This window comes from Cavia porcellus, unplaced genomic scaffold, assembly GCF_034190915.1.
Source record: "Cavia porcellus strain 051 isolate PalLab524CR breed Dunkin Hartley unplaced genomic scaffold, mCavPor4.1 scaffold_8, whole genome shotgun sequence".
Taxonomy (NCBI): domain Eukaryota; kingdom Metazoa; phylum Chordata; class Mammalia; order Rodentia; family Caviidae; genus Cavia; species Cavia porcellus.
This window is the reverse complement of record NW_026947491.1, coordinates 27,918,296-27,946,129: the sequence shown is the minus strand read 5'-3', so window position 1 is coordinate 27,946,129 and position 27,834 is coordinate 27,918,296. Positions and strand designations below refer to the sequence as shown.

The 27,834-nt window shown below is 41.0% G+C and overlaps 1 protein-coding gene across 10 annotated transcripts in view; it reads right to left on the bottom strand.

The window, feature by feature from the left end:
• The window catches only part of Bicd1 (BICD cargo adaptor 1), a 202,075-nt gene that overhangs the window by 173,046 nt on the left and 1,195 nt on the right, over positions 1-27,834 (bottom strand). The window lies entirely within an intron of this gene.

The following is a 27,834-nucleotide window of genomic DNA, read 5'->3' as shown; positions in this document are numbered from 1 at the left end:
ACACACCATCACTTTTGATCTATAAAAATAGTAACTTCTGTGCTTGGTCTCTGCATGCAAGTCCAGCATCAAGCTGCACCCTCTGCCCCGTGAGTGCAAGATGGACAGCGTGTCCAGTATGCAGAGATGTATGATTCCATTGTAGTTTCTCCTTCAGGTTTAAAAAGAATTTAATCCCCCCCTCTTTTGTTCAGCAAACCCAGAAACCATGATGAAATAGATACTTCTCTAAAGCACTCCGGTTCAGCGCATAACTCAACTGAGATTTGCTGCCAGCTTAACACGTGCCAGGCTTTGGGGAGACAGAAGCAGCAGAATGAGGACTTCTGAGTCGTGACCCTCACAAAAAAGGGGGAAGGAAGACTGGAAAAAGCCCGGAGGTCCAGGAAGTGCATGCTAGTAGTAAGTGGGCGTGAGGGGGTCAAAGTCAGAGTTCTCAGTGGGCTCCTGAAGGACAGGAGCTCGTTTTTTAGCTTAATAATAAAAGTACAACACATCAGTCAAAGGAAGACAAACAGAACAAAGCAATTAAAAATAAAATGTAAGTACGATGAATAATAAGGTCCTAAGTAATCCCATTTTCTTAGCTTGAAGGTGGAATCTTATGGAACAGGAATATGGAGCTGGCCCTGTCTCAAGGGAACTGTAAGCCAGCGTATTAACACAGCAGATGGAGCGCCTCCTGTTCCCAGGAAAAGCCAAGCGCTCAGCCACAGGGAATGGGATACAGCAAGAAACATGGTTTGCAACTGTTGTCCCCTCAAAGGCTTTGAGATGACTGAGTTTGAGACAGTTGGACACAATTGGAGGGGACCAGTGTCCCCTCATGTTCCCAGTGTGGTTCCTTCCCACGCCGAAGAAACATGTCCGATCTGAGAAGATTTCAGCTCCCCTGGAAAACTGCATCTACAGTCACAGAAATAAGGCGCTGCGTCCCTACCACACACATCATGGCGTGGGTGTCGTTATCAGTCTTTTTCTTCTTTTAGGTCTGGTTCCTTAAATGCCAAAACTGCACGCATTTAAGTATGTAACGTGAACACTGTGAGAATGAGGAACGAGAAGTAACATTTAATTCCTCCAGAGAAACTCAAACCCAATATACTGCCTTTACTTTGCTAATATACTAGTTCTTATAAAGGTATAATCAAATAATTTGCTTAGGAAACAGAAATCTCCATGCTGCAGCACTCTCTTCAGAGGCAAAAAGGCATATACCTCAAAACAACAGAAGAATTTTACGTGGTTATACAACACAAAAAAAACCCATTTGGTCTTAAAGATTTTAAATAGCATGGCATGCTATGTTTTTTATCTATTCAATAAGCAAGGGGATTTTTAAATAAGAAATCAGCAGATTTCTCTCTGCTATATGTACAGGCCAGCAGCACTTGAGACCACAGGTAAAGTTCCGTCTTTTTCATAAATTACATTTCTGATCGTATGTTCTCCACAATTCATCCCTGGAACAATAACAGACTTCAAAAGGTCAGATCTGGAAAGATTTCCAGGAAATGAAAGGCCATGAAATGCTTAGAAAACTTAGGACCATTCTGACTTGATTTACCAGCATTTCATAACAGTGTATTTTAGCAAAGGGTTATCATTTCTACCCTCAAATTAGACATGCAAAACTTGTATCATCATTGTCACAGCTACTCTGTATCCAATTATAAAGTCAAAATCAGAAGCTTATCATTGAAATTATAAATTTTCATAAAACGATAAAATCCTCTGAGCATAAAAATATCTTCTGGTGAACTGATCCCTTGTAATTTCCATCTTGCCTTCCTCCTAGAATCTGTTCTTTCTCACTGAACTATTCACTCAAAACAGACTGGAGGCAAAGGTGCCCAGCAAAGGTAGACGAGACGACAGAAGAATCGTGGTGAGGACTGGCCAGTCTCCGTACTCTTAGATTGGTGGGGTGTGGAAGGAACAAATAAAATTGAAGAGATTAAGGTGAAGGGAGGGGTACAGCTTAGTGGTAGAGCACTTGCCCAGCACAAGTGAGGTCTAGGTTTGATCCCAACCACCTCCCGAAGTCCCCACAGAGTTTTACAGGAAAGCCAAGGGCGCTGGACAAAGGTGTAGACAGTTTGGAGGACACGGTGGGAGGAAAGGGGGGAAAAGGGTATGCAGGGCAGTCTAGAGGTGAGGAAGCAAAGTTTCTACGAGGGAAAGAATTCAAGCACAGGAGAATAAAGCCTGTTTCTTTTACTAGATATAGGAAGGGGCTTATGGTTTTGTTTTTAACTAACAAAAAATAATTTTACATGTTTATGAAGTTCAATGTAATGTTCCGACATACAGCACCATTATGGAATGATTTACCAAACTCACTATATGTTCTGTTAGCTCGGATACTTCTTCCCTTCTTCTGTGTACAATAAATATTACAAATGTACTGTGTTAGCAATTTTGAAATAAACATCCCATGACTGTTAACTATAGTCACTGTGCAAGAGACCCCAAAAGCTCATTCCTCCCAACTAACAGAAACTTAAATTTATTATAGTAACAGACCAACAGAAAAATGTGGAATTCATAATGAATTCATGTCACCCACCCTAATCATCTCTGCAGCAATCCAGTTCAGTGTGTGTGCTACCCAAGTGTTATGGCTTGATGTCCCCCCAGAGCCTCATGTGCTCAGAGGTGGGGTTTTTCAGAGGCAGCTGGATCTAGCGGGTGTGATACTGGGATCCACTGTGATTACACAGTCCACTGGTTTGGCATAGTTCTGGGTGTGGATAAAGGGAAGACCCTTCACAGGTGTGAGTGCTGTCTCCACTAAGGGGACAGCCTGTGGACAGCATATAAGGGACAGTGAAAGGGCTGCAGCTGTCTCTTGCTACTTCTTGGCTATTGCACCACTTGGCTGCGTTCTGCCCACCATGAGCTGTTTCTCCTCTACGATGCCCCCTGCCATGCCACCCTTCCTTGGAGCCAACTAAGTATGGACTGTGAGCTAAATGAACGTCACCGCCACTTCTTTCTGTGAGCTGTGGCAGTCACCATGGGGAAAGGAAGAGAAAAAAGAAGCCAAACCACACCTTCCCATAAACTAGCTAGTATGTAGGCCAGGAGACAAGAGCAACACCACCACCACCCCCAGTAAGCAATGTGCTGGTTCAGAGGGAGTTAGGTTGACATGATAGCAACTGAAGTATTAAAAAAAAAAAAAAAAAACTTAATGCTTGTATTGTTTGACTGACTTTGCAGGCCTAAAGTGGTAGTCTGAGCATCTATTTGGAGGATAGCAACATGCATTATAGCAACTGAGGGGGACTTCCTTCTGCCTTTGTTTGTCTTTTGACATAGGGTCTCCCTATGCAATTCAAGCTGCCGTTGAGCTCACTTTGTAACCCAAGCTGGTCTGGAACTTGCAAGGATCCTCCTGTCTCAGCCTTCCAAGCGCTGAGATTACAGATATGTACCAATGCTCCCTGCTTCCTGTCTTGTTTTTGAAATCCAATGCTTTGTTTTGCTTTACTGTTTTGTTTTATTCTGGTATCTGGAAACCTAAGCAACTACTGTGAAGATAACAATATGCAAAACAACAAGCATTGTTAAATTCCTATTTGAAAGCCCACGTAGCTACTGTTTTGTATTGTTGTTACCGGGTTGCTTTTGTTGTTTTGTTTGCTTCTTGATTTTTCTGTTATTTTTTCTCTTTAAAATTAAATAAATAAATAAATAAATAAATCTCTCCTCCTTTAACTCTGGGTGTTGAGTATTTTGTCTCAGCAACAACAAAAAAAAGAAACCAAGATCCAGGGAAGCAGGAGATATTATAGCCTGACTTTAGGGCATTTTCTACACATTACATTGTATACAGTTCCTCTGTATGGAAACAAAATTCATCTTCCTCCCAGTAAAAACATCGAGCAGAACAAGCAACTCACTGGAAGTATAATTATAAACACTTAGCATTGTTTTGAATGAGAAAAGGAAGGCTTTAACCTAAGCATTTTTCATAGTCTCAAGAAAAAAATCCATCCATCAGTTATTTTCAAGGGATTACAGTGCTTCTTGGAACAAAACCAAAGAGGATCCTGCTGTTATGTTGAGACCAGTGCAGGAAGGAAAATTATGCCCTACACAATGCCATGCATGTGACAGGAAGGCGGGGTGCAGCACTGGGATCCCGGGGTGGACTTCATTACAGTGCAAGTGAAGTCACTGTGAAGACAGGCAACTAGGGTGGGCTTCCAGCCCCACCCGTGGCACGGAGGTTCTGCTGCTTCTTACCCAGGACAAGACCTGCTAGTGGCCTCTGAAGATGAATACTCAGCAGCAAGGTTTTTGCTACCAGTGTTTTTAAAAAGCTGGGTGCCCACCATGTGCTACAGTAAAAGTTACCTTTAATCTGAGGTCAATCAGCGAGTGCTTACAGAGCCTTGGTGGTGTGCCAGGCACAGGGGAGGAAAGGTCAACAGCAGCAGTAATTACGGGCTTTTTAAAAAATCATGTTGCAGACACAAAAGGCAAAAAGAGGCCATAAAACCACTGCCCTACAAATGCTGAGAGACAATAAGTAACACAAATGTACAGAAACAGAGGAAGCCATGACAGAAACTCTGGCTTAAGTTGCATGGATGGTGCACTGAAGTCACTTTGAAGGCAAAAGTCATGGAGCCTTTAATAAAACAGTCACCACAGCAACCACACAGACTACAGCACAAAACATACACTTAGCCCCAAATTATGAAGTGGTGACAGGATGCAAAATAACAGCATGCAATCCTGTAAAGTCCATGTTGTATAAAAATTTTGAAAAGAAAAATTAACTACAGACTTACTAAAGAAGAACCAGTCCTTCCTTCAGGCAGCCAGCACAGGCAGAGAGAACCAGTGGATTCATCTCCACCTGCCAGCTGCTGACAATAGAAGGCTGCTTTTTGTGGGCAGCCAGTGGGAATAGGGACACACAGCCAGGTAAGCCCTGTGCACCCCACCCACAGGCCACCATTGGAGACCCTTGCTTCCTTTGGGCAGCCATCACCCACCTGGAGAATCAGAAAAACACACCCCTATGTGCCCGCCACCATCACAGGAGTCCCAGTATAGACACAGATTGAGAGAAGCAGTCCCACTTCCATGCACCCCTCATCATCAGGGAAGTCTCAGTGCAGCTGCACAGGTCTGGAGAAGCCCGTCCCACACCCTGCTACCTGTAAATCTGGGGTTAGAGGAACCCAGATGCCTATCCCATCCCCCTACACTGCCTAGGGGCTGCCAATGTAGGAAGTGCCTGGGACCCCACAACCAGATTATTGCGAAGAACTCGGGAGAATGTCAAAATGAAAGAGCAAAAGGCAATCTCAGACCTCCAGCCCACACAGAACAATTCTGGCATTTACAGTCATGGAAGAAAATGAAAGTTACACACCTGAAATCTCCGAGACGATAACAAGTGAAGTAAAGAAACAACAAAATGAGGCTGTAAAAGTAATCAAATCAAAAATAATGTCTCAGGTAAAAGAAGAAATGAAAAACATAATGAAAGAATTGCTCAGCAGGTCTAAAAAAGACAGAGACAATAAAGAGGAGCATAGGAAAATGATGGAACCCTCAAATGAATGTAGAAAGGAATTACAAGGCATGAAACAGATTCAAAGAGAGATCCAGGAAATTAAAAATTCAGTCAAAAGCTGGCAAAACCACTTGAAAGAGACTGAAGATAGACATTCAAACCTTGAAGACAGCATTGCAGCTAGATGTTGTAAAATGAAAGATCTTTCAAAAATAACAAAGAACTAGGAAATAATTCAACAGCTGCAAGATGATGCAAAGAGAAATAATTTAAGAGTGATAAGTATCAATAAAGAAGCAGGGGTCAATACAAATGAAATAAAAAGGCTATTTACAGAAGAAATAACAGAAAACTTCCCAAACATGGGAAAATGATCTGGTATACAGACAAGTGAGGCATACAGAACTCCAACTAGCCATAACCAAAGTAACTTATACTGAGACCTACAATAATCAAGATCCCAGAAATTCTACAAAAGAATAGAATATTAAATAGAGTACAGAAAAGAGACAGAGCACCTTTAAGGAAAACCAGTCAGAATCACAGCAGACTTGTCAACATAAACCATCAAGTCAAGAAGAACTTGGAATGAAGTATTTCAAATCCTGAAAGAAAACAACTTCCAACACAGATTGATCTACCCTGCAAAACTCTTTCAAAATTGATGGGAAAATAAGATACTTCCACAATAAAGAACAACTTAAGAATTCGTGACCATCAAACAAATCCTACAGAGAGTGTTGAAGGATATTCTGGAGAGAGATAAAGATGATCATGGTTCCAGAGGAGGATTGCCAAACAAGACAGGCAGCTGAATGAAGGGGAAAAGTGGAGAGCCAACAACAGGAGGATAGCAGGGCAGGGACAAACCAATGTATGCCGGTTGTAACCATTAATGTAGATGGCCTCAGTTCAGCAATAAAAAGAAACACAGGGAGTGTAGATCAAGAAACAAGATCCATCAATACACTGTGTATAGAAACACATTTAACTCCAAATTACACATTAACACAGACTGAAAATCAAAGGAGAGAAAAAAAATTATTTCATGCAACAGGAGACCAGAAAAAAGAAAGGGTAACTTGCCCATCAATCACAGAATGGGCAAGAAACATATGGTATTTTCATACAATGGAAAACTATCCAGCTATAAAATAGGATAATCTTAAGGCTCTTGTAGGTACATGGATGCAACTGGAGGTCACATTCACGGGCAAAACAGTTTGAACCCATATGGTGAACACTAGCATAAAAAACAGTGGGATCCAAAAACACAACAGAGACAAAAGTAACAGGGGAAGAAACACAAGGAGGAAAAAGTGGTAAACAAAGTGAATTTCTTATTTTCTTGTCTTGAACTCTTGGTAATGTTTTCACGATTTTGTTAGATTTGGTTCTGTTCTGTCTTGTTTTGTTCGATTTTACTGTGTCTGATAGTATGGGCAGCTATTTTGAACATAATGGGATATGTTATGGTAATCATGGTTGGTTTTCTATTATCTTGTTTTGAAGTCCTATAATGCTTTTATTCTTTTGTTTAATTGATTTTTTGTTTTGGTTTGTTCAATTTTATTAATTTGATGGTATGAACAGCTATTTTGAAGAAAACAAAGACATTATAGTAACCACTGTACATTTCCTGTTACCTGGTTTTGAAGTCCTGTAATGCTTTTATTCTTTTGTTTTGATTGGCTTTATTCTGTTTTCTATTATTTGATTTCATTGTATATGATGGTATGGACAGCTATTTTGAAGAGAATTAGAGACAGTATGGTAGCTATTGTTGATTTCCTATTGTCTTGTTTTGAAGTCCCATAACGCTTTCTTTTTATTTTTTTGGTTTTACACTGCTTTGTGTTGTTTGATTTTGTTGTGTGTGAAGGTATGGATGATTATTTTGAAGAAAACAAGAGACATTATGGTAGCCATTGTTGATTTCCTGTTGTCTTGTTGTGAAGTCCTATGTTGCTTACATTATTCTGTTCTTATTTACTTTGTTTTGTTTTATTCTCTTTAAAAAAAAATTAAAAAAGAACCAAGCTATTACTGTCACACTGTTTTATGAAATTAACATTCACATGCTTTAAAACCAGTTTCCTGATCACTTTAAAGAATATAAATCAGCCAAAACCACAAAATGCCTCATTCCTTCATGCACATGTACAATAATGGCATATGTGTTATTTAGAGTTAGTTTATAATTTTCAGAGCATGTGAATGTTCAGATAGGTGTATATAAAATATATTCACCTTTTTTATTTTAAAGAGAAAAAACAAAATTTCAAAACAAGATAATAGGAGATTAACAATGGTTAATATTGTTATCTTTAAATTAGTTACCGAGGGTACAAAATATAGGCATTTAATTGTTCAAACAATATTAGCACAAAACTTTCTTTTTCATGAACTAAGATAAATTAGTGGTATAACTATCTTAACTGTTTTGTATATTTTTCCCCTTTTCCTTTCCTTTTGTTTTGAACACTTTCTTCCCATTTTGGATCTTATTAACTCTTTCAGCTTCTCACTGTAAGGAGACACATGTGAGTCTGATTTATTCCACTTACGAGGATGGTCTCAAATTGCATTCATTTATCAATAAAATCCTCCAGTTTATCTGTCTTTTGGGCTGAGTAGTACTCCACTGTATAAAATGACATCTTTTTATCCATTCCTCAGTTGATGAGCATTTGGATTGCTTCCAAGATTTAGCTATTACAAATTGTGCTGGTGTATGTATAAAATAGTATTGTTTCAGTAGTGTGAGAAGCTGAAAGAAAAAAACATGTATATGTATATAAAAAAATAGTTAAGATAGTTATGCTACTGATTTTTTTTAGTTCACTGAAGAGAAAGATTTGTGCTCATATTGCTTAGATAATTGAATGCAGAAGTCTGCTCTGGGTGAATGATTTGGGGGTGACAATGCACACTGTTGCCCCCTGATTGATGTGTTTTGAAGTCTTACAGTTTTTCTTCTCTTCTTTTGTTTTTCTTTTATCCTTCAATTAAATGGATTTGGGGAAAAAGTGTGCCACTATAAACATGAGTGCACATATGGGGTATAATGTTTTAAATTCCTCCCAGACTGGGAATAGCTGGGTCAAATGGGACCTCCAATTCTAGTTTTTTGAGGAATCCCCATACAGATTTCCACAGTGGTTACACAGTCTGTACTACCACCAACAGTGAGCAAAAGTTCCTTTTCCCCCACAACCCTGCTAGCATTTGTTATTGGTTGATTTCTTGATGATAGCTATTCTTTCTGGGGTGAGATAGAACATTAGTGTGGCTTTAATTTGTATCTCTTGAATGACCAGTGACACTTAACAGTTTTTCATATATTTATTTGTTGTTTGTATTTCTTCATTTGAGAAGTGCACGTTCACATTTAATACAACTCTGTGAACTAAGAAAGCACAGCTTAGTGAGTTGAATGAGTTAATGCAAGTAAACTTAAAGAACTGCTTCAGCCAAGGCCAACACTGCTAAATCCAATCTAGTACTTCCACTGCAACATTATCCTTGCTTAAACTGTGGGTACTGCTGTTAAAAATATAAGTTTTGAAGTCACACTGCCTGACTTAAATGTTGGTTTTATCACTATTTAGGCAAACTGATTTATCTGCACCTCAATTTTCCCATGTACATAATGGAAATATGAATAAGAACATCTACTTTTATATGCTGCTGAGGGTACTGCCTAGGATGCAGTAAAGCACAGAACAGAATTTTGTTATTTTTACAGTTTAATTGTTTGGCTTGGTCAACTGGCTGGTAAATAACACTAATCCAAATTAAAACCTTGAGCTCAGTGGCACAGCGCCTGCCTGGCAAGCACAAGGTTGAGAGTTAGATTCCCAGTACAAAAAACAACCAAAAAACATGATGTCTACAAATCTCTCTATATCTACCTGAATTAAAACCTTGGTCTCACAATAAAGTTTAGAGCCCTCTCTATAGCCATGCTGCAGGGAAACACACACACAGGCACATGGCCCAGTGAAATAAGACATACAACCATGTCTCACCTGATATAGTAATTAAGGCCTCGGTGACTACCAAAAACTTTTTAAAAATACTTGGGGTGCTAGGTATATAACTCAGCAGCACCATGCCTGCCTGGTAAGCATGATGTTGAGTTAGATTCCAGGTATCAAAAAATAACAATAATAAAAATAAAACAAAAGGTAAAAAAGTACTTGAGACCAGACCCAAAGTCTCACACATGCTAGGCAAGTGCTCTACCACTGAACTAATGGCCAGCCCTGCTCAAGGCCTGACCTAATGTCAGGTAAGGAGTCAGATGTTCCCATAGAACACTTGTAAACAGTTATCTTCTCTTTTTCCCTCTGACTTTTTCTTTTTAAAACAACTACTAATCTGGATAATAAATTACTTTAGGAAATACTGGAGAGTATTACTCTGAGTTGTACAAGTCAAATAATCTGTTGTTAATGAAATAACTGAAGGATAAAGGTTCAGTGCAAACCAGAGTTTCATTAAATCGAACAGTGCCCCAGCTGTAGGTATTAACAGCTATTTCTGGAGCCATAGCAAAGCTCATAGAAAGCCCCTAGACAAAGAACTGGAAACGGTGAGCACAGAGCCTTCTCTTCATTTCTTGAGAACCTTCTACCATGCACAGACGGGTCTAGGTGAATTTGGCTCCACACCCTTCTAGAGACCATGGGGCAGCCCTAGACATCTCCCTGTTCTCCCCCGCCCCCCCAATTCACTCACTACTTCGTTTACTCATCCAGCTGTCAGCTAAGGTGCCTGTGACAGAATGCTAAATGAGCTACAAATACAAATACCATCCCAGAGCAAGGGACCCACCATAATATACCTCAGGTTCCTCTACAAAACAGACTGGGATACCTGGCAGCCAGCATTGAATGTGGACTTGGGGCAAGATTATACACCTGCTTTTGCTGTATATTCTATTTACCTTGTTCACTAGGAAACACCAGGGCCAGTCTGATGGCACATGACTCTAATCTCAACACTCTGGGAAACTGAGGCAGGAGGATCTCAAGTTCCAGCTCAGCCTGGGCCACTTTGCAAGACCCTGTCTCAAAATAAAAAATAAAAAGGAGCTGGCCACATAGTGGAAAAGCCCTTGTTTCAATTCCTAGTATGGAAAAAAAAAAAAAAAAAAACAAACATCAATCCTGTCGTTCTTGTTCAGCAGATGAAAAAACCGAAGCTTTAAGACATGAGACAGAACTGAGAGTGAAATTTGGCTTCCTGTTCCATGCTGTGATCCTCCTTCAACATCTCCCCTTTTCCATTCTCCTTTCTTGTACTTCCATGGAAAGGAGAGATATGTCAGTTTCAATCAGAAGTAAAAGCTCAAGCCTTCACAATAAAGAGGTGGAGCAGACAGAGGCGTGACAGTGTGCTTGACCTCCTCTGATGGCAGGGACTAGGGTGATCTAGGGATGCACATCTTTTTTAAAGGAAACACTCGCCCAGCTGCAGCCCTCAGGTGCCATGCAGAAACACCAGGGCTTCATGAAATCTTCCAATTTTTGGAGAGAGGCCTTAAATTCCAATTGTATATAACTCTTCCTACTGAGAAAATAAATGCTCTAAATCAAGTGTTTCTCAGGCACTGGGGTGGCTTCTGGCCCTGGGACACCAGTCTGTGGCCTCCGCCTAGGCACTCATCCCTGCAGTGCTTCATGTGTGAGATTCAAGCACCTGACACTCAGCATGGCCACAGAATCAGCACAGGGGTGCATCGGAACTGGGTCCCATTCTGAGGTACAAGGACACAGGCACCCACAGTGCCAGTCACCATGCTAAAAACAATTCAGCAGTCGCCTCTTCCAAAATCCAGCCAGCATCTGACTCACTTCCTCAACACCCCTGCCAGTCTGGCTGCTGCCCCAGCACCGTGAGCCGACAGAGACAACCCCCGCTGGCCTGACAGGCACTCTGCTCAGTCTGCATGCAGCCTTTCTGCACAGGAAGCCGAGCCTGCATCCAGTATCTCCACATCCAGGTTCCTCCGTACTCACAGGTGCCTGAGTCAGCCATTTACAACACAGCATTCCAGAAGCCACATGCCAACAGTCCCCCTGTGCTTCTGCCAGTGCAGAAAAAAGATCTCATCAGCTTTCTACCCAGCCTTGCCTCCCAGCTGCCTTCCCATCCTTAGCATGCTTTAGCAACACCAGGGTGTCAACAAAGCCTTCCCGAGCTCTCCGTGGAACAGGGGTTGAACTGTCATCTCCACCAGCCACATCTCTCACTGCAGGGTTTACTCTCATCCCCATCTTCACGTTCCTCATCTCCAGAGCATGCACTACTTCTTTTTTTTTGTTTGTTTACCTCGGAAATCAGGAATTGAGCATGCACTGCTTCTTATAAAGAATTATTTGGACTCTTTGGCTTAAAAACTCCTAACACCCATTTTAGTAGCAGAAATGGTTAGTTGCACAGAGTGTGAATAGAAGAGGCCTGGCTACTTAGTTCAGAAAATGACTTAAAATTTTAGCTTTGCAATAGAAACAAAGAAATATAGCTACACACTCTTCTGTATCATGAAATGTAGCCAATTTAAGTCCAGTAAATTACATCATGGAGCATTACAGCTATAGAATGATGCTTGTTTTTCTGTCAGAGTGATGAATCCTTTCCAAATTATAAATGTTTTGGCAGACTCCTCCTTTAATTCCTTTTTTAAACAGAGTGCCAAAATTAGGATGCATAAGAATTTTCAGATAAGTCTGTACTGTTTCATTTCCTGAATTGAACAATTATGTTATCCCTTCACTTGTATAACTATTATCTTATTTCTTTACATACATCTTTGCTCTTTATAAAAAAAAAAAAAAATCAAGGGGGAATCTACAGCCTGCAAGGTCAGCCAAAACAATCTTTTTAAAGCATTTGTCAGACTTCTTCACTCCAGCGGCTGCCAGTCATGCTTAAAATAAAATGCAGACATCTTGCCCGGCCTCCCAGGCCTGCCACTGTCCCTGCCCGGGCCTTGCTGACATCCAGCCCTCTGCTCCTGCCAATTTAAGCGCTGCCGGGGCCAGAGCAGGTGTTCAGAGTACACAGCTGTGTCTTTGCAAACACAGTCTTAGGAAGGAGGCAGCAGGTACCGAGAGGGCAGGGCCAGGGATGCCAGAATCACACAGCCATTCGGAGCCTGCAGAGCCACGCAGAGCCACACAGGGCCCATGGAGGCCCCGGCACAGTGCAGCTCTGCGCGACCAAGGTTGTGGCATGCAGATGCCAACAGCACCCATGCTGTTTACACAGAGGCCGGCTCAGCTCACCGCATGGGTCTCCCGGGGCTGCACTGGCAGCCAGGACAACCCTCTCCCTGCTGGCTCCTGCTCTCCACCAGGGTCCACACCGGGCCTGGTTTCTATTGTACTCCGCGGGTCTCCTCAGTCCTCAGTGCTGCTTTATTTTCTTTCTGCACAAACCACTATGCAAAACTACTCATCTCCTTACTTTTTCATGGCGTTTTCCTCACTAGACTGTGAAGGAAACACCCAGAAAGAGGAGCAGTGCACTCCTCACACCTGGGTAAAGGGTTGTCACCAATGGCTTCCGTAAGACTCCTGGCCTCAAGGCTTGTACATTTTCTTTTTCTCTCTTCTTTCTTTTTTTCATTTTTCTTTCTTTGTACTGGGGATCGAACTCAGGACCTTGTTCTTGCCAGGTACTCATGCCACTGAGCTACATTCCCAGCCCTTATGAATCTCTGTTTTATAAACTTTGCCATTTTACACACACTGCTGAGTCACATTCTCAAGGTGCCCAGCAATTCACACCTCCACTTCTGCATACGTTCCAACACTGATATCAATATTTACTATTTTTCTAAATCAATGAGTAAAAAAGTAAAAAATCACTATGTAATTTACATGTACTGACTACTAAAATTGGGCATTTTTCACATACTTATTGGTTATTTGTAAATCCATACACTGTCCAGGGCCTTTTTTCAATTATATTATTGTTGTTTTCAATCAACTCATTGATGCTGTAAATTATGGATAATAATACTTTATACGTCAACCATACTGTATCATTTTTCCAGGGTGTTGTTTGTATTCTGGTTTCACTTACGATCTCACCCTTTTCCAAAATATCTGTGTAACCAACCACATGCCAGTCCTGTCTTTTGATTCTATATTTTATATCTTAATTAGGAATATTTCCTCCATACCCATATTTAATAAATGTTCTCAAGAATTTTCCTGATTGCAATTCATTCTTCAATCAGTCCCTAAATCCTTGGTATCCCAGTGTAATGCTCATGAAAGAACCAGGGAGAGACACTGAGGAAGTGAGGGGTGAAGGGGGAGGAAGAGACGGGAAGGCCTGGGAGCAGCTCAGGGACAGAGGGCCTGTGTGTTCATGGGTTCCAGCCCGTTATGGCAGACAGAGAGACTGGGAAAGCTGTAAAACGTGACACTAGCTGGCTAAACCTCTCCTTCCTTGTTAACATTAATTAGCTTTTTAATTATTAGCTTAATTAATTAGCTTTTTAGTAGAGAAAGAATAGCTTTTTAAAAAATTTTTCTGGTGCTGGAGGTGGAATCCAGGGCCTGCATGTGCTAGGCAAGTGCTCTACCATGGAGAAACAGCTTCAGCCTTTTTTTGTCCCCAAAAAATAACCTCAGATTTTTTTTACTTGAAATTGCAATTAATCCATCAACACAAACAGCATATTGGTTTAAAACTACCTGAATACAAATCATACTAAGAACTTTTTCCTAAAAAGTAAGAAGAGGAACAGTTACACTTTTCAAAATACTAAAAATGAAATGCTCCACAGCGATAAAAAGCAATTAACTTCCACTTAGTATTTCATTTAAGCCTTTTCCACAGACATTTTAAACTTCATGTGATTCTCGTATCATTCACATCTAACTAGTTAACAGGAAATTGGTAGAAATGTTCACTTTCCAAGGCTTGAGGAAAATAATCACAGAGCTGTGTGTGGGTAGTAAGAAATTCCAAATAATTGTTTTAAGTTAGAAATATGCATGTGCGGGGCTGGCGATTTAGCTCAGCGGCATAAGCGTCTGCCTTGCAAGCAGGCAGTCGTGAGTTCGATCCCTGGTACCGATAAAAAGGAAAAAGACAAAAAAAAAAAAAAAAAGAAATATGCATGTGCTTGCTGAAATACCACCCCCCCCAAAAAAAGTCTGCTCAATTGAGCTTACATTTTTAAAACTTTACAAAAAGCCTTTGGATAATATTTTTCTCCCAAAGAGACTTCCTAAGAATCAGCTCACAGTAAGACCCACTTGAGCACCTGTGCTGCCTCACTGGCATTGGGCTCCTTGTTTATAAACACAAACCTGCTCTAATGAACCAGAGCCAAACTCCCAGGCTCTCTTTCAAAAGTTCTTCAGGAACAAGCCTATCATTAGGGCTTGTATCTAGATGTCCTCCCAAAGCCTTGTCTGGCCATGTGGTCACAGGCGTGGAGTTCTGAAGTGGTCCGGATTAGCGCTGCGAATGTGGATTAAGGGTGTGATGCTGAGTTAAGGGGGCTGGATAATGAAAGCCCCATCCTGGTGGCTCTGATTGACTATAAAGGGACAGCAGGAAGGCAGGCTACTGCTGCTGCTTGCCACTTGCTGCCTTCTTCCTGCTACACCATTAGCTGTTTCTCCTCTGCGATGTCCCTCTGTCATGCTGCCCTGTCTTGGAGCCAAAGATGGACTGAAACCTCTATGCACTGTGAGCTGAGGTAAAGCTTTTCTCCTTCAACACCGGTGTCGGATGCTTTGTCTCAGCCAGAAAAGTAACTCAGATAGCTATGATCTACCATCCCTCATACCGCTCACGTCCTTGTAAGTGCTGGAAGTATCCTGCAGCAAAAGCCCTATGACCACAAAGACTTCTAAAGACAAGGCTCCTGGAGAAGAGCAAAATGAGAAGGACTATTTCATCAGCTACCAAGTACTGGCCAAAAGCTCTCGGAGTAGGATTGTGTGTTACTTGCCTGGGAAAAGGCCAACAAATGAATAGAATAAAATGCACCAGAGTGCAATCAGAACATATGGGTGTTTGGTAACTGGTGATACTAAAATAACTGGCTATCCACTGTTCTGAGAGGGAAATTATGGGGGGAAATCTATGGGGAAGAAAACTAGGTTAGATGTTTACCTAACACCAAATACATAAAGCAATGTCAGAAAAAATTAAAGATTTAAGTATAAAAGACAATCACTTCTTGGCCTTTTGGCTAAGATCAAGTGTAAATATAAAAGGCAAACTTTATGATATTTAAAAGGTAACATAGGTAAACGTTTCCAAGTCTTTGTATTAGGAAAAGACTTCTTAAGAACCAAACATCACAATCTATAAACACAATAAGTCAACTACATTAGAAGTACTGTACCGGGTGTGGTGACACACACCTAGCACTTAGGAGGCTGAGGTGGGATGATTGCCATGAGTTCAAAGCCAGTCTGCACTACATAGTGAGCCCCTGACTCCAAAAAAACAAAGCAATAACAAAAAAGTTACGTACTTCTCTTCATCAAAGAACACCACAGAAAAACTGCAAAGACAAGCTATAGACAAGAAAAAAATACTTCCAACATAAGTAACTGAAAAAGTTTAGTATATATGATGTAAAATATTGAGAACTAAGGTCTTAAAAATTCAAAAACATAAACAACCTAACGAAAAAAATGGGCAAAACATATAAATGCATTTCAGTGAAGGGGAGTAAACCTCTGGATCCCTCAGCTTTTCATCACTGTGACAAATACCTCAGATAAACAACTTAGAGGAGCAGAGGCTTACCTGGCTCACAGTGTTAGAGGATTCAGTGCATGGTCTGCTGCTCCTGGACAGGGACATCGTGATAGAAGGGCCTAACAGAGGATAGCTGCTCACTTCCTGGAAACCAGGAAGGAGAAACAGGGAGAGACAGAGAACAAAGGACAGGGGCCAGACACAGCTTCCAAAGGCACACTGCACAACCTCCTTCTAACTGGTCCACCTCCCATTCATCTATGCACTCACCAACGATGATCACTCATTGACCGGGTTAGCTCCTATGGGACCCAGTCACTTCACAGGTGTCATCCCACAAGAGGGACAGTCCTCTGACATGATCCTTTCCAAAGGGTACATTTTGGATTTAACCCATGACCATGCCCATAAAATTAAAGGTGGTTAACCTCCTTTCCATTTGTCTGTTTGTTTGGGGGTTTTTGCATTTTTTGTTGTTGTTTTGTTTTGTTTTGATCCCCCTATGTAGCCCAGGCTGGCCTGGAACTTACAGCGATTCTCCTGCCTCAGCCTCCTGAGTGCTGAGATTATAGGCATGCACCACCATGCCCAGCTTCTTCCTCTTTTTTCTTTGCTTGACTTCATTATTAATCATAAAAATGTGGAGTAAAACTGCAACTACTAGTGAGGAAAATATTTTTAAATTCAATAATACAAAGTAGTTGCCACGATGTATAATCAATGAGACCTTATTCCTTGTACACTTGTACAATTACAATCACTTCTAACATAAGTTGATATGTATAGGTATATGTATGTATATTTGTGTATATATATATATATAAAATTATCTTTATTATTATCTGTAATGATTCTTTTAAGCCCACCATCATGGTGGGTTTCTGCACAGCAAGTGTTCAGACAGGCATGGTGGCACACACCTGTAATTTCAGTACTCCAGAGACCAGGGCAAGAAGATCCCATTGAATTTGAGGCAATCCTCCTGCCTCAGCCTCCCAAGTGCTGGGATTATGGGTGTGTCCCGAGATGCTTGGCCATGAGTTGTTTTTGTCTAAACTTAAACCTCAGACTCCTGTTTAATTAGTGTTGGCACTTTGTGATAAATAAACGGGTTTTGAGTTCTGTTTGAGCATCACCATTATTGATATCAATCGAATGGTTTTGTTTCACTTCTTTTCAAAATAACTGGCTGTCTCTAATAACTTCATGTTTATTTTCCCAGGGTAATTCAATGTGATACCATAAATATCTATGAAACCCTTGTGATGAGAAGGGACACAGAACACCACCCACTTCACAGGCTACACACAGGGGTGATCAGAACTCCTTTTCAAACTGGGCCACAGGCACATACCTCTACTCCCGGCTACTCGGCAGGCTGGTCAAGAAGGGAATCAGAGACCAACCGAGGCAACAGAGATTCATCTCAACTAAATGAAAAAAGAAAGAAAACCAGGTGTGGTGGTAGACCTCTCTAATTCTAACACTCTGGGAGGCTGAGGCAGGAGAACTGCAAATCCCAGCCCAAATGTCTCTTCTACTGTTCACCCCTGGCTCAGTCTCCTCCAGCCACGCAGGCCCCCTGCTGGTGTTCATCAGTGAGGCTATCTCTGATCATCTTACTAAAAATAAAACATTTCCCACTTCCCTGCCACCCTCCATGTTCCCAACTTTTATGTTTCTCCACCCAATTGGCTGTTTTTCCTCCTTTTTATGTTTATTGACATTCTTCCCCTACAAGTGGCAGCTACAGGAGCATGGAACTTTCTGTTGGGTTTGTTCTCTGTTACATCCTTCCACACCTAGACTGCTGACTAATAATGGGCAAGAGACACTAAACGCACAGCCACTGAAGGAAGGAATAAATGAATTCATCTGTGTGGAACAACCTCAATACCGGCAGCATTTACTCTGATATCTATTTTGTTTCATCATTTCAGCATCACAAATTTAAATACATCTTAAAACTAATTCATATGGCATTGATCAATGACAATTACAATCTCATGAGAGTACATTTCTTTTCATCCTTTTTCCTGAAATGACTCGTGACTATTATCCAAAACAATTTTTAAAAGTTTTGCGGCCTTGGTCTAAATATTAGCAAATAATAATATTTTATCTCAGATGTCTCAGGGATGATTTGCAAATGTACATTATTAATTTGCATACCAAGAAAAAAGTACTTGAAAGCAGTCCTTCAAGTAAAAATAACTATAATGTGGTTCCTGCCATAATCCCTTCTTTCAGGAAGCTGAGGCATGAGGATTGCCACAAATTCGAGGCCAATCTAGACTACACAGTGAGTTTAAGACCAGCCTAAATTACACAGTGAGACTTTGTCTGAAAAAAACAAAAAAAACCAAAAACTATAATGATTAAGGTAGAAGACATAAAATTCTCTTAAGAAAGAATTCTGGTTCTAAATTATTTTAACCTATTGACAAAAATAGGCCCCTTGTTATTCTGACCACTGGATCATTAAACCACAGTTCTCAGTTTTCAATATTAAGAATTTAATTTTTTAAAAATTCAAAAAGAGCCTATGGTTCAAGAGAACATTATTTATGGGTCGATTTTTCTTCCTAATTATATTTTCTAGATTTTTGGCTTTATTAAAGGCTCTGAGTGCACACAAGCCTTAGCAAAAAGAAAAGCCATCTGTGTGGTCAGGGGCTGGACACTCACCTAGCATGCATGAGGTCCTGAGTTCAGGCCCCAGCACTGGGAGAAAATGAACACACAAAAACAAGCTACTTTGTGACCTAAAGAAGGGGAAAGCGTGCCAAAGCGATTATCTGCAAAATGAGGGCCTCTCTACCTCGGCAAAAGAGAAAGAGGAGCCATGCCCAGATTGAGCGCATCCTGTCCCCATCTGTCACTTCCCAGGAGGTCAACCTCAGGAAATCTACAGTCAGGAAAGGAAAGCCCTGCATCCACGCTGGGACACAGGCCTTTTTCAGTTTCTAAAGCCGGCAGCAAAGGGCCCTGCAGCACAAACACAAAACCCTTCTTTTGGAGCCCTCTCTTCGAGACCCCACTGCACCATGGAGCAAACATTCGTCAGGAAATCGCACCAGTCACTGGGTTCTTCCCATAAACATAAACAGCTTCCATGTTTTCAATTCTAACTTAAAGGTAGAAATACAGCAGTTAAATATTGCATCTTAAAGTGGTGCCTTTTCTTCCTAAAATGTTTGTGTATTTCCAAAAGAACAAGTGAAAATAATCCAGCAATGAAAACTAATCCTTCACAGAAATTCTTCTTAAACAGTCTATTGGCATAAGCAACCGTAAACAAGAGTAAGTCCAATGAGACAAATAAAACAAAGAAGACAAATAACTTTAAAAACAAAGAAAACATTATTTATTCCTTTTTTTTGGTACCAAGGATCAAACTCATGACTTCACACATGTCAGGCAGGTGCTTGAGCCACTGAGCTAAATGCCCAATCCCCAAAAAACAACTTTAAATAACTTTCCAGAATGCAAAATCAAGAGCTGGAGACAGAACTCTGTGGTAGAACATGTGCCTACCATGCTCAGGGCCCTGGCTGAGCCCTACCCAAGGGAGGAGGGAGAGGAAGGTGCAGTCCAATTTAACCTATTTCTTTGTCTAATGCAGGAAAGTTTTTGGTGAGAAAAGGAAGGACCAGTTTTTGAAGAGTGTATACAGTCAGGCAGCTGCGGCCCAGATCTCACACTTGACAACACCCTGCCCTACCCAGCGGCCACTCCTTAAGAATTTCTGAATGAGGAACTAAAATAGAACAAGAAGGAATGAGTGGTCTAATACAAAAAGAAAAAGTCAGATTGCTACATACTGTAAGTAGCTTAAAATGCAATTATAAAACAGACATTGTCACAAATGACATAATATACTGTGTGTGTGCTTACACACGTGCATACATGTGCATGTTTGAAAAGACTTTAGAGGGCGCAGAGACTGCCCTCAATAGAACCTCAGCATAGGTTTTAAAATATAGATGCCCAAAATTTCCAGACACATTCACATGAAACTTCTATAGCATCCATACCAAAACCATACATGTCATCAAATACTGTAAATTACCAAAAATTAAAGCAGAAAACGTTAACCGTTTGAAAGCACTGTGAACTACTAGGAAAAGAAGAGATCTTAACTATTAGAAACTTAGGAAATTACTGGGAACATGAGCAAGAACAAAATCAAAGAGACTCAGAAAGGAAAGAGGACCTCTGGGATGGTCTCCAGGACAGACCCTGTCCTAGCTCCCTTCCAGGCAGCATCCTGCCAGGGCTCAGCTGGCCTTACCTGGGGCTCCTTGGCTAACAAGGAACTCACTAATTTTTAAGGTACCCTCCTCTTTCCACAACTGGACAGTTATACTTGAGAGAAAGCTCTTCATTTTGACCCAAAAATTTGAATTCCTATGTCCTGTCCTGCTCTGCAAAGCCAAGTTCAAATGCTTCCCTGAGAATGAAGTCAGTGAACCCATTCTGCAACATAACCGTGATTCAAAAAGAAAAGCAAACCCAGATGGAAGTGTGTTCACACGCTATGCTTAAAGCAGAGAAATCGTAACCATTACTCTATTATTTTTTTTTTTTTAATGTCCAGGGACAAAGTACAAGTGTTCAGACAGCAGAGTATCCCCCTAGAAGTAAAGCCCAGGGCTGAAATCAGCAGCAAGACTAATAGAATAGATGATGACAGATCCCTGGGGACCCCATGCAAGCTACTGACATTAAGTGAGATGATTCTGTACTGCAGAAGAAGGACTGAATCTGAAAAGGACAGGAAAATCCGCAAGCAGAATAGGTAGCTCCAAAATAGACCACCTCGGAAATGCAGGGCTGCTTAACCTCATGGAGCTGATCTATTCCAAACTCGAATTTTACAGATGAAACAATTAACTCTGGGAGGAACAGGTACCAATGACTATCTTTATTTGCCCTTGTAATAAAGAGACACATTTGCTAACATTGTCCTGTTTTCAGCCTCTTTGCCCCCATTCCCTGTGAGAGGCCACCTAAAGCTGAATAAAGCTGAATAAACCCAAAACAGCTCCCAGAGGGCCAAGACTGGATAACACAATGAGGCCTGGCTGATCACTGGGGCTTCTCCCAGGATCCAGAGTGGACAAGATGTAGTCACACTGCAGGCCCACTCCTGCTACCCATGGAAACCCGCAAGGTGTGATGCTGATGCATGCCAGTCCCATTCCCAGCCAGGGAGACAAGGAAGCAAAATCACTGCTTCCTCCCCCACAAAATGCCCACAGCTCCCCATGGTATCACATGGCCTACCGGGGACACCCACAGGCATCCCACCAGCTCCTTTTACACTTAACACACACTTATACCTCTTCCTCTCACTTACCATGCAAACTATGAGGGCAGAACCTGTGCCACTTCCCTCACCCCAGCTCCCAGGATCACCCCTCTCTCTGAAGCTCTCTGGTTTTCTTTCTTCGATTTTTTTCATATTGAAAAAAGCAGTGAAACAAGACACAGGGGTACACAACTGTAATCCCAGCACTTGGGAGACTGAAGCAGCAGAATTGCCCTGAATTCAACACCAGCCTAGGCTACACAGTGACATCCTGTCATCAAAAATACCACAACAAGAAACATAAAATCAGGGTCTGAGATTTAGCTCAATGGTGTAAGCACCTGCCTGGTGAGTGTTCTGTCATGAGTTCCATCCCCAGGGGGAAAAAAGAAAGGAAGGAAGGAAGGATGGAAGGAAGGAAGGAAGGAAGGAAGGAAGGAAGGAAAGAAGGAAGGAAGGAAAAAGAAAGAAAGAAAGAAAGAGAAAGAAAGAACATTGTGTTGAAAATGCAGCCCTAGCTGGGCATGCTGGCACACATCTGTAATCCTAGCACTTAGGAGGCAGAGGCAGGAAGACTGCTGTGAGTTCAAGGCCAGCCTGGGCTACAAAGTGAGCTCAAGACTAGCTTGAACTGCATAGTGAGACCTTGTCTCAAAGAACAAAAACAACAACAACAAAAGGTAGCCCTGTTCCAGAAACAGCTGCATTTTGAGGGCCCACTGTTAAAACATAAAGCACCAGATTGCAAAACAGCATGCGTGGCATGACATTCCTATAAAAATGAGAAATAAGACAACAAAAAACCCTGCAGATGGATCTATAAGTCTGAAGGTGTTTAAATCACGTATCAAAAAAAAAAACTCACTCAAGTGTCAATAACAGGAACAGATGAGAAGCAGAAAAGAGAACATTAGTAATTTGTTCATGCTTTTATCTACCTTATAGTATTGTGACTGCAACTCATGCAAACTCTTTAACCAAAAATAAAAGGGAAAAAAAAAAAAAACCTTAATTTCAAGTGCTAACACAAGTGCAAGAAATCGGTTCCTGAGCCACCAACAGTGAGGCTGCCTTGAGCTCCCAGAATCCCACGATTAGAAAGGACCAGGGCTCTCTTGGTCTGTGCCCTGTGCTCATTTCTTTACCTACCATTATTAGCTTGAACTTCTCCTAACCAAACCAACAAACGAGACCATTACTATTCTGTTCATGCACTCTGTAAGTTAAAAGGGAGATTTGAATAAAATAATTTATAAAACTGAGAGTTGTATTTGAATTTATCATGCAATTGATGTCCCACCCAAGAAAACACGACTTGAAAGGACACATAAACTTGCCTATCAACCTCATCCTCTATAACTGTTCTTGCCCATAGCATTTTCCTTTGTAAATGCAACCTCAATCCGCCATCTGTAAGGAGTCTCAGCTCTATCATCATCTTGCTTACCTGGCAGGTTCCATGCAGCAGTGTGGCCCAGCTGGGGGAGCTGACCCCAGGCAACCTCTACCCTAGTACTTTCTGTTCTGTGAACTTGTCTGTTCAGAGGTTCCACGGAAGCGGAACCACACAGTATTTATCTTTTTGTATTTGGCTTGTTTACTTGGCATGATATGTTCAAGTTTTCTCCACACTGTGGTATGTATCAGAACTTCGTGGCTTTTTTTTTTTTTCATATTTTTTGAGACAAGGTACTACTGTGTAGTTTAAATTGGCTCTAAACTCATTAGGTAGCCCAGGTTGGCCTCAAATTCACGGTGATCCTCCTGCCTCAGCATTTTAAGTACTGGGGTTAGAGTTGTGCATCACCAGGCCTGGCCTTGCTGGGTTGCAGGAATAAGGATTTTTATAAAAACCAGAGACAAGTCCTACAATTCACCTACATCTCAGTGCAACCCCATATGGAGTTGGTTTGACTGCTTGTTTATCTGTTTGTTTATTGTTTCTGAGACAAGGTCTCACTATGTAGTACAGGCTGGCCTTGAACTCATGTATGTAACCCAGACTGGCCTCCAACTTAAAGCAATCCTCTTGCCTCAGCCTCCCAAATGGTAGGATTACAGGTGTGCACCACCACACCTGGCTTCATAGACAGGTTATTTTTACTATTTTCTTCACTGTAAAAGTGAGAAATACATCTCTGATTTTAAACATTAAATGAGATAAGATGCGGGCACCCAAACACAGCTACTGTTCATTTCTTCCCTGGCTCTCCACCAAGTGATCTGTGGCTATGGCCTCCACACTCTTCCAACAGCTTCTCCTCCTGAGCCCATGTATCCTCTCCTCCAGTTTAAGGGACTGTTCAGCCCTAAGACCAGCAACTCTTCACATTCTCCTGGCCTTCAAAGCCATAACTCCTGGCTGAACTTTCTGCATAAGAAACACCATTACCACAAATTTCAATATGCAAAAACTGCTACATTTTCAAATTTGGAATGCAGCGGGGCATAGTGGTGCACTCCTGTAAGGAGGCTGAGGCAGGAGAACCTGCAAATTCCAGACCAGCCAGGGCTACACAAAGTGAGCCCAAGGGGAGCCTGAACTGCATAGTGAGACTCTGTCTCAAAAAGCAAAAAACTCAAATTTAGAACACAATATCCAAAAGCACAAGCTTTAAAGAGATGAAAGGACAGGATATTTGTAAGTACATGTGCTGGCTAAACAACGGTGCCTGAAAAATGCCTTTGCCAGAAACAAACCCTGACTGAACAAAGAAGAAAAAAAAAAAAAAGTAAAATTCCAAGCGTGCACACCTGGGTCAAAATCAAAGCTGTGATTGAAGTGATACTGGAAACTGTAAGCCATTTCCAAAATCACAGACTGATAGATTAGTGTTCATTTTATTATAAATGTAAATATTCCTTCTTCAAAAACAAAAGCAGTTCAAATAGTTCGGGCAAATCAGCTGAGTATTTGCGTTCTCATCATGTCCATTTAGACATTAGAAAAGGAATCTGGGGTTCCCCACATAAGATTTGTGACTTTGAATCTCAGACATAAAGTAAGCTGACAATCTGTCAGACCTTAAGAGAGATAAAAATGAATCCCATTGAAAGATGAAGTCAGGGAATTTAAATGGGTTTCATCAGATCCTTAATTTGATCACCTCTAAAACTATACAAGAACATATTTGCTTTTTGGAATGACTGACAGCCTGAAGAATTTTGGAGAGGAAGAACTGCATGATGCCCAGGAAGCACTTGTACAGCTGTGGCCTTCCCACAGGGCAGGATTTGGGGTCAGGGTCAGTCGGGGTTGGGGCTGGGTTTGGCCCCTGTTCCTGGGTTAGGGTCCAGGAAAGCAGCCTGCAGTGAGTTGAGGTCCTAGCACCCTGCTGCTCTGTCCTGGCTGTGAACAGCATGCTGGCTATGGGGAATGCTGACTCACTCCTTTTGAAGGTACCTTTGTAAGTTTTGATTTTAAATGTCAACCATTTGGAAGCAAAAGAAAGCATTTTAACTTTCAAATCTAGGGTATTTTTATGGATACATACTTTTAGTTGTCAAGTTATTTTAGAATCATGACTGTTCGTCCAACACCATTTTGGCCCAGGTGACAGACACAAAGCACTAATTTAGGCACCTCCCAAATGCACCAGCCAACCAGGCAGGTGGGCCCCTCTGTCCCATAGGAGAAGTCAAGGCTTCAGGTGGACAAGACAGTTTGACCAGCTGCCCAGAGGACCATGAGCAGGAAAACACTATCACCATATAACAAGTCATCCTTTCTCCAGCTCCTTGGTGCTTTGGAGCATCTTCCGCCTGCACAGAATTACAGCAGTCACACAACTAAGCACACACAAAGCCCTCAACAGTGTCAGGCCAGTGCAAAAAGCAACTGGGCCTAGAGAAGAAGTAACCGAAAAGTACTGATGAATTTGTTCACTTGGTATCTCCCCTGCATTCTTGGCATCCCAGAACCCAGCCTTGGAAGGGGGCCGGCACCCTCGCTGAGTACCACGTTTAAGAAGCTGCCCCAATGCCCCTTTTGGAGATAGCACAGTAGCTTCTGCTGACATTTCCATACAAGGATCCAGCTATTTTTCAATGAATCACATCTGTTGGAAAAACTCCAAAGTAAGTCAAAGATTTCTCTTCTACTTGGCTTTACAGTTATAATACAAAAACATTTTTTCCTGATAATGAACAAAACTTTCTTTGAAGAATCAGAGCATTCACAAAATGGTTTTCAAAAATGGCTTCTACATGACACCATCAAAATATTTCAGTTTGCACAATTACTTTGGATTTACTTTTCAAATAGGAAACATTACAGATTGAGACTCACGAAGCTCATTTAAGTGGTGCTCAAACTAAAAGTACATAGCCATGCTTAATGGACAAAAATAATAGGTCTTGCTACCTAAATAACTAAAATAACTGTCACCTTAAACAATCTGTATATAATTATATAAGCCAATTTATTAAGAACCTTAAACTGAATTTCATTTATGTTAAATGTAACTCAAAATATGTATGGGGTCAAGTGGCATTTGCTAAAAAATAATCCTGATAAATCTTTGTTGATCTTCTGGTGTACAGAATAAAATTGCTCTAAAATTTTGTAGAAAAAAGTATACAACTGGTATCTGTATTAATCTGCATTAGGAAACAAACATTTTTTTCATTACTGTTGATGAAACTAATACAGGTAGTCACTTCATACATCCTGATTTTCTTAGTTTTTCTCTGACACCCACCAATACTGACTAGGTGAATACTTGATCCAGTAGAAATTGATTCTTTCTTTTTTTTTTATACCAGGAATCGAACTCATGCCCTTGCACTTGTCAAGCAGGTGCTTATGCCACTGAGCTAAATCCCCTGATTCTTTCATAAAACACTTATTTCACTGCTATTATGTGCTAAGCTAGTGTTAAAAACTTTGGATTTGATGTGCACTAAGCTTCCTTCAAGTTCATTATATTAAACAAAGTAATCCAATCACAGAATGACAAAGACCTGATGATCTCCTTCAAATGTGGAATCAAAAAGTTCATCTCCTAGGAGTAGAGAGTAGAAGGCATGGTAGTCACCAGAGGCTGGGCTGGCCAGGGGCAGGGGAAGTTGGAAAGATGCTGGTCAAAACACACACAATTAGAGATACCTGGTAGAATAAGTGTAAGAGAACTATTGTACAGCACGGTGATACAGTTAATGACAATGAACTGTATTTCTGAACAATGCAGACAGTGGGTCCCAAAAACGCTACCATGTGAGATAATGTATTTGTTAATTAGAGTTAACCATTTCCCAATCTATATACCTCAAAATACACTGCAAACAATACATACATACAATTTTACACAGTCTAGGTAAAGTAAATAAATACCTAAGCGATTCCTTGCCTGCAAAGCCCATGGTCTTTTATTAAAGGTAAAAGCCTCATTAAGATTGACTGTGCATGGTATATACAACAACACAGCCAATCATGCAGGTCTCTTTAAAGCAAGCAGGAAGGTCAGTGCACAGCTATGGCCCTGTCTGAAAAAGTCCCCCTCCTTTATCAAGGAGAGTGTGGCCTGGTCCTTCTGGTTTGCATTTCACCTTGGCAAAGCCCAACTGGTAGGTGAAGACAACATCAAAACATCTCTGAGAATTACAACCATAGTCCCGACTCCTTGCTTCTGCCAAAGGTAGCATCACTGCACTTAAACACGCCAACTGAGGACCTCATCTAAGCCACAAAATAGAAACAGGTCCAGTGGTCCTTAGGACCAAACACTGACATGGCAAGAAAAGCATCATCTAGAAATCTACAACCTGATACACAAAAATTGTATGTCTAGTTGGGGTTTTAACTGTATGTACTACACTGGTTTTTTTCCCCTACTTTAAATTTCAGATAAAATTAAAATCTGAAAACAAAAATGTTTATCATATTACATACTAAAGTAGAAGGCAGGTTAAATAGATACATCATAAATCACATCTTTAAATTGTAATAAGATAAAAACCTTCTAGCCTGCAAAAACAAACTTACATTATTAGAAAAAGATTCCTAAAATTATATGTTTAACGTCTAAGACGCTACCATGCCACCAAAGACAGGTTTGTCACACAGAAAAGCAGTGTATGTGTACACTAACATTTCTACTTGTTTATTTGGTCCTCACAGCGCCCAGAGAGTGAGGTAAAACCACCCAGAGTCTTAAATAATACGTATGTGCTTACAAGAGCTTGATGGGAGATCAAAGCTCATTCACTACCTTCATGCAGAACACAGTCACCC